The sequence below is a fragment of the Centroberyx affinis genome, unplaced genomic scaffold (genome assembly GCF_046629955.1).
Source record: "Centroberyx affinis isolate AG114_WGS23_722 - 3 ecotype Tasmania unplaced genomic scaffold, CSIRO-AGI_Caff_v1 ptg000029l_1, whole genome shotgun sequence".
NCBI classification, from domain to species: Eukaryota; Metazoa; Chordata; class Actinopteri; order Beryciformes; family Berycidae; genus Centroberyx; species Centroberyx affinis.
The window spans coordinates 177646-190556 of record NW_027278743.1 but is presented as its reverse complement, the minus strand read 5'-3'; the positions used below and the strand labels follow the sequence as shown (position 1 = coordinate 190556).

Sequence of the window (12911 nt, the reverse complement as noted above, 5' to 3'; positions counted from 1 at the left end):
TTGCATGTTGTGAATGGTTGTTAGGTCTAATGGTTATGTAAAATGTGAGTGTCATCCACGTAACAGTGAAATTTAATACCATGGCTGTGGAAAATTTCGCCAAGAGGTAGCATGTAAATGGAGAAAAGCAAAGGTCCGAGCACAGAACCCTGTGGTACGCCAAAACTTTAGAGCGTTTGGAGATAATGTTGTTGTGTGAGACACAATGCGTGCTATTAGATGAGTAAGAATTGAGCAAAGAAAGCGCGGAGCTGCAGATGCCGACGTAGTTTGCTAGGAAGTTTAGGAGAATATTATCATTGACTGTCCCTCCTACCCGACATCAATCCTTCACTCCTACCTGGGTGGGCAGGTAATCCTACTACCAAATGGCTAGGTGTGATGTTTTGACATGTTTGATCATGCCCAGGCATGTTTTTAAACAAGGGTTTAAAAAGGGTTTTTTGCTTTTACTTTCTTCTTACTGTTTGCAGCAAGCCGTCTGACCGTTCATCATCACCACCAGTTGCTGCTCCAACTACCCATCACTTATTCAGCATGGCATCCGATCTTGCAGATACATCGTACAGGGTCAGCCCTGTCATTGATTTGGTTGTGGATGCACCAGTTGAGGCCTGCCATGCCCTGCGAAAAAAGAGATGCATAGACGCTGGTCTTATTACCATGGTGGAACCTGAACTAAAGATAGAATTCAAGGGGGTGCATGGGTATATCTGTAGTGTTAAATATCATGATGGAAGAGTTACAATGTGTGTAGGTACTCATAGCGGCAGTTTTGTGGAAGGTGAAACACCGCATATGTGTTTATCTGTAAAAGACTGGATGTTGTTTCGTGCTGCCGTTTGTGCCAACCTTGCCCAGCCCGGCTTTCCTGAGACACTCTGTGTAGTAATGGGTCAGTGCTACACGACCGGCAATACACCGAGTTCAAGCTGACTGTTTCATCAGGCCAAAAGACAAGTTGTTTTTTTTTCGTGTTTGTGAGGATAAAGAGGGGTTGATTGTTGCCAGGGGTTTGCATCCATACCCTCTCACACTTGGTTTAAAACTTTTTTTCATCCAGTGGTGTGAAGTTGATGAGGCAATCAATAGAGGCAGGATAAACATTTCTTATCAAAGTATTAGAAAACGTCTTCTTTTCACTGATCTGTCATTTGGTGTGCAAGCTAGGGTCTCATCCTTTCATTCACTGTCTCGGCCGAAAATCATCTGACACCCTGACTACTGACTGTAAAAAATGGTAAATATATTTGTATTATATGTAGCATTATGTCGTGAGTATTAATATGAATACTAGAGTAATGTTTTTTTAATTGTTGATGTACGCATATATACATGTGTATGTTTTCCTTTCTGATGTGCGTGGGGTTTTTTTTCAGATCACAGCTTGTACATCCCCTTAGACCATAATGAAACAACTCAAGATGGCTTTTTAGAAAGTGACTATCGTCCCTTCATCACCTCTACCACCACCGCATGTGTCTCAAGAGGAGGAAGAAAAGGAACAAGATGCGGTTGGCACATCCAACCCCTCAACCTCTGGAGAGCCTGCCCCTCGTGACTACAAAACCCCGCGGCTGACCATAGAAGCTGTGGACAAAATAAAGGCCTTCATATCCCGTTGTGTGTCCACCATCCAAGTCAGACCCAACATTCATGTCTATACAAATTGGACATTGACTATTATGAAAACCATCTTACTGATATTTGTGATGAGATATTCAGGCCGTCGTTCAGATTCATCGTTTGGATGCCATATAAAATGTGGTGTTTGAAATTAATGATCATATCTTCCCACGTAGCAAATTTCTAGGAGCTGCAGAAGCCATTGTGTCTGAGCTGTGTTGGCACCGAGATGTGGCCGAAAAAGTGAGAGATATGGAAAACGGGGTTGTCAACTGCAACAAGGATTCTATCATCGAGGACTCTTTTTATATCTGGCTTACTTATTAAGACATGGAATCTGATTTCTATGGTGGTGTACCTTTTGACCGGTGGTAGACAATGTGTAGAAAATAGGTTAATATTGCTTTTGTGTACACTGATTACATGTGACACAGACGGGAAAGTTAACATACTTCCAGAAGGATATGATGTTTTTAGTAAACATGTGCTTTATGTAAGGACTAATATCAAGATGGATTTTTTTATTGTAATGGTCTCTCTGCTGGTAATGTGTTTAAAGTGGGTCATATTATATGTCTAGTTAAAATAGGAGGATGCGCGGTAGAAGCCGTGTTGGTAGACACAATATGGCTTGAACTTGCCAGGCAGACCCAACTTGTCCACTGCCACCAACCAGGACTCGAGAGCCTGATTGGTTTATCGATGCTGTGACTTTGAGGCTGCATGTGAACATTTTGCCCTGGCTCTTCACCGGCTTTTTTGTGACTGACGGGATTCTGGTACCACCAATGTGGAAGTGGAACTTGTCAGTGACCTTGCCCTCTTCAGCACCAGGGACCTTGATATTGCTTGTTTGAAGCTCATCCTTGTCCGTGTGATGAGCCTCTGAAGTTCTTGGAGAATCCACCTGCCTCCTGGCACTGATGCAGTTAGTCAGTCAGGTCGTCCATGAACGCTCTTATTGGGGGTTGCCTCACCACTGACTTCGACAGGGGGCCCCTGCACTCCACCTCTGCAGCCTTCATCGGCATGTTCATAAATAAGGCAAAGAGGATCACAGAAATGGTGCAGCCGGTAATGATGCCTTTCTCCAGGCGATGCCACTCTGATTTTATCCCTCCAGTGGTGACTCTCAGATGGAAACTGTCATAGTAGTCAAGGATGAGGTCCGTTATCCTCCCTGGAACATAGTGGCGGTCAAGGGCTTCCTTCACCAGCTTGTGAGGGATCAACCCGTAGGCATTGGCAAGGTCGAGCCAAAGCACTATCAGGTCTACTTTTCCTTTGCAAGCCTCTCTGATGAGCTGGGTAACCACTCCCGTGTGCTCCATGCATCCAGGCACATGTGGGACCCCACCCTTCTGCACTGAGTTGTCAATGTACCTGTACTTAAGGAGATACTCTATCAGCTGTCAGGATACTATGCTGAAGAATATTTTCCCCTTCACATGAGATGGTTCTAAACTGCTCAATTGATTTTGAATTCTCTTCATTAGGACTCCACACTCCCTCAGCGCATCTCCACTGATTGGCCACCCTGCCCCTGCACCAGATCACCCTCAAGATCTTCCAGAGCCTGCAGAGAAGCCTTGGACACCTCTTGAAGACCTTACAGGGAAGCCCGCTTGGTCCTGGGGCTGAGATTGCACAAGCTGCTGACTCTCTCTCTGACATCCTCCTGTATTTCATTCCAGCCAGGTTCCCTGCCATCAAACTCTTTGGTGGGGCTCGGTGGAGTGAGCAAGGCGCTGCAGTGCCCTAGATGTTGTTCCCACTCTGGGTCACTGTAAGTGTTCTGGAGGTGTTGGTCGATCTCCTCCTTCAGGCATTGTAGCTGGCTGTTGCATCTCTGGCCAAGCAGCCTCTTTGTGAACCCAAAGGGGTTGGTGACAAAGGCAGCTTGCTTCTTTTCCCTCTCCCTCCTCCTCCTCCTATACCACTGACAAACTTCTTCCTCAAGATGTTTCTGAGGTCTGCAACGGGTGCTCTCTCAGGCTTCTCAGCTGATGGATTTTCTCAGCTCTTCTGTTCATGATGTATGGTGTCCTGGCCAACTTCCTCTCCTCAGTACCAAAACCTTTCGGCTGCCAGGGTGAAGGTTATTGCTGACATGATCTTGAAACACTGGTCAACACCTCCTCTGGTCGTTACCTCAAGAATTCTGTCTGCATCCTCGTCAAACTGTTGCCAGAGGTTCTCCTTGCAGGCCTAGGGCCACTTCACCCAGCGAGGTTCGCATGTCCTGCCTGGGGCAAGAGCTTGCGGCGCTTGGAGGCTCTCAGTGTTGTGGGGTTGCTCCGGGTCTTGCTCCTCCTCTGACTCACCAGGGGAGGTCCCTGTGTATTGGGCCGCTTGCTCCCTCGCCAGGCATTACATCTTGGCCTGGTGGATCTTCAGGCCACGCGGGTTCTTGCAGGTCTTACCGCATACACATGTGGCACTCATTGTCGTAATTCCATTTGCTGAGTTCGTCATCCTGAGGTCTGTCTGGTTGGGGTGCTCATCCTCCCCCCCTCTCGGGCACCTCCGGGGATATACTCTTGTGGAGTTTTCCATAACTTTCTTGGGTTCTTCCTCATGGAAGATACAGGTCAGGTTGCTAACCCTTTGTGCCCTGGTTGCTATCTCTCCGTGCTGTCCACTGTCTCTCCAGTTGTCACCAAACTTTCTCGGTTGTCATCCAGCCTCTTCCTGGATGTTACTGGCCTGCTCAGACTAAGCTAGTTAAAATATACGTATATGTACATTTCTTAGTGATGTATGTGTCTTGAAGATTAAAAGTAATATGTGTGTTTTTCGACAACAAACAAGACTAAGCTAGTGTTGTGGAGCGTTTTAACAGAACCCTCAAGACCCGTATGTGGAGATATTTAACATCTGTTAATTCATGCAGATATGTTAACGTGCCTCACGACCTGGTTAGTGCCTATAACAAATCTTATCATAGGTCAATAAAGATGGCACCCGCCGAAGTGGATAAGGACAATGAGAAAACCGCCTTTAACAATTTGTACAAAGTAAAGCCACAGCAAGTTGTATCGTTTAAATATAAATTTGAAATTGAAATTTTTTTCAAGCTTAAATTTAGCGTGGGGCATACAACTACAACTCTGTGGCGTGTTCAGGAACAGACTTTTACAGATTGATTTTTTGCAATATCTTTCCACACACTTCCACGCTCATTCAACCTTTCATGTAAGATAAGATAATACTTTTTTTGTTAAGAGTTCGAGTCGGACCCAAGCGCAGGACACAGACAAGAGGATGAGGGTAAAGAAGCGGTTTATTAAACAATGGATGAAATGTAGCGTGAGCGTGGAGCGAGGCAGGCTGGATGTCTGGGGAGGCCGGAGGCAGACGGTGGATGAGGCTTGGCGTGAGCGTGGAGCGAGGCAGGCTGGATGTCTGGGGAGACCGGAGGCAGACGGTGGAACGGGCACAAAGTCAGGCTGGAGGGTGATGATTCTGGACACAGGAGATTCAGGTTAAATGCAACAAACACACACTGAGAAAATCACCAGGTAAACTAGAACGGCCTTGAGCTATCTACCACGGTAGTGTAGAAAACAATCTGGCGAAGAGTGGATGAGGGACCAGGGTAGATATACTGAGGCTGATGAGATGATTGATAGCAGATGTGTTGACTGGAGATGAGCTGCTGAGCCGGGAGCCAGGAGAACAGGGAGACCACGCCCATGCCAGGACACATACAAAACACAGAGAGAGACAGACAGAGGGAAACACTGGAAACACAAGGGAAGGGAGACACAAGGAAACACTAGGAACAACAAGGAGTACGACCACAGCCGTAACATTTTTGTCTATTCTCACAGAAATTTGTCTTGCAAGACATGCACAATCATTGAAATATCATAATGCAATATTAAAACACATCATCAAAAATGACATGACACAACATTAAAGAAACATCATCAAAATGACATGATACCATATAGAAACAACAGCTGCTGAAAACAGAAGAGAACACTAAGTCCTTCGCCTATCCATCCGTCAACATGCTATAGTCCCCAGCCTACCCAACAGTCCATGTCCAAGGTCATGTGCACAGTTTGGCCCAGATCTACTAACATGTCGCAATTCCAGGCGCAGCGCAAAAGCAATTGCGGGTGAAATTGGTACCACCAGCGCAAGCTATTTACTAAAGTAGGGCACGCAAATGAGCGGAGGCGCAGATAATTAACTAGAATTGTGACTGTGCAAATATAAGGGCCAAACAATGTGCACAATATCGGCTACATAATGATGGACAAAAGAAGCGCAAAATTCTCTCCAGTGGAGCTGGAAGTGTTGGTGGCAGAGAAAACCCCAAATAGCAAAGAAGAGAGGTTTTACCAGAGTGTAAAAAGTCACTCTGGAACGACATAACTAGTGAATGCAGTTGGGCACCATAAGCACGATTTAGAAGAGGTAAAAAGCACTGGTATGATATGAGGAGGTGAACCAAAATGCTTACCCCAAATAAAGCCAAGGAAGAGCCTTAACTCCCTTGGAGGAGCAAAGTGCAGGAGAGCCTGACTGAGACACAGGTGCCAGTGTGGGAGGGATGGAGACCTGGTGAAGGTATGGTTACATATAGCTGGAGAAGCTGCACACACACCTCTCCACTGTTATGACAGTTATTACGCACATATGTTTTAGCTGGATTGTTTTATCAAGACAATGTCGCGGAGACATCGGCTCACAATAAATGTCCAAATCCAGAGAAGAGCCTGCAACTTTTCCTTTTTGTATATTTAGGTAAGTCAGCATATTGAGTGTGCATTCTGCTACTCTGCCAATGAGACTTAAATGGTACGTTTTTAAGTCAGCGTACTCGTTTAAACGTATTTGGAATTATAATAGGGATGCGATCTAATGACTGCATGTTATGCTGTGTAGATGACTGTGTCACTGTGATCGTCGGGTTAGACCGGTTCCAGTTGGTGGAGCCATTCTGTGCCCAAAATGATAAGATATGCTTTTCCTTGGTCTTAAATTCTGTGTGCAATCAACAGGTGTTAACGGTCACCGCCTCTTGATAAATCACATCCACTGCCTATTTCCATTAATCCCTCCCTTTATTTTGCACCTAAGCCTTGGAACACCCACAAATGCATATGCATTAGACCCAAGCTTTAGTAGATCTGGGCCTTTGTGTATGTGTGTGCCTGGTCATTTTTGGTGCAACCAGGTGTTTTGAAACGAGGTGCGTCAGGGTTGCAACAGCATCCACATTACTGCGCTCTCGCTTATACGCAAAATGATAAGGTTCTAGTTTATCCTGGATAGACTGAGAGAGCATGTGAGAGATGATTCTCTCCAATGACTTCATTAAAACAGAGGTTAGGGCCACAGGTCAAAAATCATTGCAGCCCTTGGGGCATTGTTTCTTAGTAAGTCGGATGATGTGTGAAGTTTTCCAGACTGTTGGGACAGTGGGTGTGTCTAATGACTGCGGGAATATGGGCTGCCACGCCGGGGCTAGCTCCTCACTGTATGACTTCAGAATAGAGGCACTGATGTTGTCGGGGCCAGTGGATTTGCGTCCATTGAGGTGTCGAAAGGCACAGGTCACCTGACTCACTGAAATGACCACTCTATTTTTAGGCCCTAGTTACTGACTCCAGCACCTCCCTGCATCTTTCAGAGCTCCCAGTGGTTTCAAACCTGGTAAAAAAGGAGTTTAGCTCATCATTAGTCACGAATGTGGTGGTGCCACAGTACACACAGAGTGATATAGGTTGATGCGCGCAGGGTTCTCTGCAGACTATCCATGGTGCACAGGGACAATCCACCATTTCATGCTTTAAGGCAAAATGGTTCAGTTAATTGCAAATCCTAACATGGTTAGATGTTGCATCTCCCATGAAAGAGCGGTTATGCTCTCTTGCAAGGTCATGAGCAACTCTCTCAGTCCATTGAAGCGGGGAGGGACACATCGAATCTGGACCACATAGCCCAGTTGGAGTGTTTTGTCCATCCACCGGCCTCGCCATTCCTGTTAAAATTATAGTCAGAGGGCACTCTCGCAACTGTGGAGTGAAGGTTAGAAAGCGCTCAAACTGCCACTGACCAGCTCAGTGACCAGCTAACCCTAACCCTAACCCAATGTCTGCATAGCACGTCAACTAGACACCAATTTCAACAGAGGAGACAGAGCTGGGGCTGAAAAGCAATTCTCGGTGGCTTGGAGGACGGGTCTATAAGGCGTGATTTCATTCAGCGGACTAGAGCTCCAGTCACTCAAATGCCTACCTGACACCTGACCAAGACCTGTAAGATCTGACCAAACACCTAACACCACACCAAGATCTGCCATAGACTTACAATGGTCACATAGACGTTACACACGTAGCATAGGTGTCACGCCAGGTGAAATGTCTTAACTTAGGTGTAGCGTACATTGCTCTGGGCAGCATATTTCATCATCGCGATGCACCGGGCCAGCCTACTTTTTCCTCAAACAACTTAATAAGCGGACCGTAAACACGTTCGATCTCAGGAAAGTAGTTTCGTAGCACTGAAAATAGTCCCCGTCATAATGAAGAATTTGTTCCCATTTGAATTTGATTTGGTAATAACTACAATAGCCTGACTTTTTGTGCTAACAGTTAGCGATTTTTAAAATTGAAAGGTTTGTAGCTTACAATTGGAGCCAATGACTTCCGGGTTGAAGGCTAAAAAGGGTACGTGGAAGTCGGAAAGTAATGGGAGTAGAGCAAACGGATTGTTGATTTGATTTTGTTATTTTCATAGGATTTGTTGACGGTAAGAAATGTATTAAAAAAACACCAGCATGCTTGGATACCTCTCTGGATAATCATACTCAAATCCTTTAGTCATGTAAACGGGATTATTCTAGGGAGGTTATGCAATCATGTAAACAGCTTCATCAGACTATTGCCTTGATCACAATATTGACAACAGTTGCATTATTGTGCACCTGTAAACGTAGACAATGAACGCTGCAGGTAGGCTATTTGATTGTCGTCAGGAAATAGCCTACAATACACATACATACACATACACACATGAAATGCTGATGAGAAAATAATGGTAAGTTAAAACACAGTGTCCATAAGATAAGAGAATGAATTCATAATCATTTATCATTTATTGGGCTACCTAAACCCTGGAGAGCTGTGGCAGTTCGCTTCCTGACTCAAAAAATTTAACAACTTACCAATAATTTGTAGCCACACACACAGGATAGGCACATTAGTATTGAACACAGCAGCTAAGATAGTTGTACTCATGTTACTCCTCACCGGGAAAATATATTTGCAACAATATTATTATTTGTGCGGTTGGACTTCAGTGGCTTTCACGTTTTTTAAACACGACAAGATTATATTATTGATCAATGTGAAAAATTATCCATCGTAGGTCACTAAACTACCAGTTTAGAGGGAACATTGGTCCCGATGCTCTCTGATGGGATTTTTCTTATTTTGCTCATACAATTAGATTTGAGTTTTCAGGTGTAGTGCTGACGTTTCAGGTAGGCGTTCCAGTGACTGGAGCTCTAGTAAGCTGACACAAATCACGCCCCATACGGGTCCCCCTGTGACTCTTGAATGAATCTCAGCAGTCAGAACTAATTGGCCAGAGTGTGGGCCCTGAGAGACATGGCTAACCTGCCGTTCATATTGGTGTCATGTACAAAGAGCCGACAGGCAGCATCATTAGAATGAATATAGGAATTAACTTTGTTAGTGAACGGGTAAGGTGCTTTATTATTATTAATGTAACATAAATGCACATTTACTCCCTTACCACCAGAAGAAGGGAGGGTATGAGGAGGTCGCTGAAGGTCGACCGAGGCTGGGAGAGGGGAGCTTCACTGGCCGGTCCAGCCCCTCCCGCGAGGAGTCACGCTGTCTTCTTTGGAGGCAGCTGGGATAAAGATGTCCCCCCTGGCGCAGGCCAGCTGGCAGCGGGGTCCTGGTGGTTCGTTGTTGCCGGTGGAGCGCCACTGTCTTGGGGTTGAATAGGTGGGGCAGCCTGGGCAGGGAGGGGGGCTGTCTGACAGCCAGAGAAAGGAGCACAGGATGTAGACATGGCCTTACAGCAATCTTTCTTCCTGGCCATTGGCAATCACCGTCCCTTCCCCTGTTGAAGAATTAAGGGATGAGAGGAGGCCAGGGGTATGTGGTGTCTGAGCCAGGCTCTCTCTTCCTCCAACCACTGGAATTGCTGAGTGGTGAGGGAGATGGAGGCGCCAAACAAGCCATCATAGGATAGCGGGGCGCCCAGGAGCTTTTCCTTGTCTTTACATCAAAGGGTGGTCATGGCCAGCCACACGTCAGACTGTTGACACAGCCATGACACGACCCACGATGGTGGCAACATCCTTGGTGAGGTTGTTTAGCTGTCCCACCATGCGGAGTGCTAAATAAAACTCCTTGGCTGAAAGGGAGGTCTTCACTATCAGCAGCAGTGACAGAGAAACACCTAACTGAGCCAGCTTGTTGGCCACCATTGCTGACTAAGCTGCCAGGAGGAATATTTTGTTGAAGTATTCCACCGTCTCCTTGTCTTTGGTTTGCAGTGGAATTGGTCTCCTACACCCCACCCAACTAACAAAGCCAGGAGAAAAATGGCCAGTCAGGGTATCGCAAAGTGGGGCAATGCCCTGACAGAAGATGTCAGAATTCACCTCCACCCTGGTGAAGTCAGCGAAGCCAGAGACCAGAGCCTTGATCTTAAGGGGCTCTGACCAGGATGCTTCCACACATTCCCAGATGTCATTTAATACAGGGGCGACGAAGGTAGGTCTCGCCACCACAGCTCAAGTCCATAAGATGGTTGAGGTATTCGGGGCGGAAGGTCTAGGCCGACCATTTCTGCAGTTGCTCTTATGCCAATGGGGTATTTTTGTCTCACCGGCGGAGCAGGAGCGACACAAGAGGGTGACAACACCTGGGGGGAGGCAGACAAGAGAATGTCATTTTCAGTGTTGTCAGTGGGAGTTATGGGACTGTAGCAGAAGGGCCAAGCACTGGAGGGCTGTCGCTGTACTCTAACTTGCTGTCATCGCATTCCAGCTGCAGCTCTGTGTCCCCCCACTTCCCACGTGGGTCCGATTTCCCTGGAGAGCATCAGTCCAATCAGTTGTCAGAATTGCACGTCAATCTACGATGACATCACAGCTGGATTAGCCTACTAACTCAGGCATAACCTATGGAGCAAATTGTGGAATTGTAAGTTTCACTTTCAGGCTCTGCTGTGAATCGCCAAATGGCAAACATGACGTGATGCATACATTGGCGCATTAGAGATCGATTTGGATACATTTTTATACATTGACCAACTTTTGATTTTGTGGCTTCCATGTCGATATTGTGGCAGTGCGCCGCAGAACAACCGACTTCACTCTTTAGTCACACATGCAGCAGGAAGAGAGGAGGTGGAGATCCGGAGGAGAGCCGGTAGGACCAAAACAACTTTCTTCCCGCAGCAACAATCTCTCAGTGCGAGTTCAGATGGGCACAGAGCAGTAACCAAAACATTGGGGGTAGTGATGTGAGGGTAATTTTTTTTTAACCTGCGACCGCCCGATCCGACATGTCAACATTCAAACCCGCCTGCTCATTCTCAATATTATCTTCAAACAACCCAACCCGCCCCACCCGCAGATAAACCTGCGGGAGCTGCGGGTTTCAGATTGGGCCACTCATCACTATTTAGCAGTGTTTATAGCAAAAATTTGTAGCCCTATTCAGTAGTGGACGATTTCACTAGGTACATGATTGAAGTTGCATTTTATGTTGATGCCCCGGAGTAAAGCCACTGAAGGTTGCATTTTATGTTGCAATTTATGTTGATGTTGGCCTACGTAGCCTACAATGCAGGGATATTTCATGTTAAAATAACAAAGCCAGTATTTACTTTACTTTTGAAAGAAAGTCTATTGATTTAGTTATAAAGGACTTTAATTTTCAGTGAAAAAAGAAGGAAAATTTAAGATTTTTTAAATAAATACATTGTGTAAATTGGAATTTGCAATTGTACTTCCCCTCCCCAGTGCACCAGATATATATATCAAACCGAACCGAAACCGTGATGCCAAATCGGTAATATGAACCGAACCATGAGTTTTTTAAACAACAACACAACAACAACAACAACCAAACAGATTTTTCAGGCCAAATTAAGGGCATATCCATCCTCGACTAGCCAATATGGAGCGAGCCAGCAAACATTATCATAAGAGTAAATTAGGCTATCAGTCAATATCCAATAATGTGTTGGATTTGAAAACAATGACCTGACAGCCTAAAATACAAGTGGAAAGAGGCCATCATGGACAAACACAGAAAAACACCATAAGCAGAAAAACACCATAAATTAAAGTCATACTGCAACATTTGCAAGCAGAAATACACCACACCACACCACATATAGTCACATTGCAAGCAATCGATGTATTGTTCAAAAATCTTACAGTTTTATTATTTGGAAACTTTATTTACATCCACTGCTATACCATGAGGTACCCATTAAAGGCACACAGTTTTCCAGGAAGTAAAAGTAATGGGATTGTGTAATTTTGCAATTCATGGATTCTTTAAAGTGAGAAAGAAACTGCATTTTGAGAGCATCTTGTAAAATAATGCGGATCATTCAAATTATCAAATCATCAGATCATTGAAAAGTATAAACCAATGGGATCGGAAGGGCAGAGGGGCGAGATTGTTCAAAAATCTGTGATGGTTTTATCGGTTGGAATTTTTAAGTATGCCTCCTGGTACCCAATTAAGTCACCACTAAAGATTTTCTGTTTTCTGGAAGTAAAAATAAATGAGATTTTGATATAAAAATACAATAAAATATTTTTTTTGTCATGTTTTGGGCATCAATTGTCAAACAGGTGCATGGTGTGATCGAATGAGCAAAAAAGTCATTTTTCATGTAAGTGTGACTTTAAGCCTGTCATTCTGTAACATTTGTAGGTTACCACCAAAGATATATGCTATGTGGTAAGATATGTACAGTAAGTTAGGGCTTACAAGAAGTTTACAGAAATGCTTCTGCTTCACAAACTGCCAGACTTTCTGTACACCTCGTCTCAACTCACAACCATTGACCGAATCTTGTTACATCTTTTTAGAGAAAAAATGGCCCACAGCTCGGGAAGAAATGCAACAAACAAAAACAAAAAAAATTGAGACAAGAATTTAATCAAATATATGACATGGTTAAAATAATGTTTTGATGGATTTTTAATTGAGAACAGCATAATTGTGTCAGTCTTGTCATGGAACTCTACTGCAAAGAGGCAA

The 12911-nt window shown here is 44.9% G+C and overlaps 1 pseudogene; it reads right to left on the bottom strand.

Moving 5' to 3' along the window:
• Nucleotides 1–2018: 2018 nt before the first annotated feature.
• On the bottom strand, nucleotides 2019–4071 carry LOC139641236 (uncharacterized; annotated as a pseudogene).
• Nucleotides 4072–12911: the final 8840 nt, after the last annotated feature.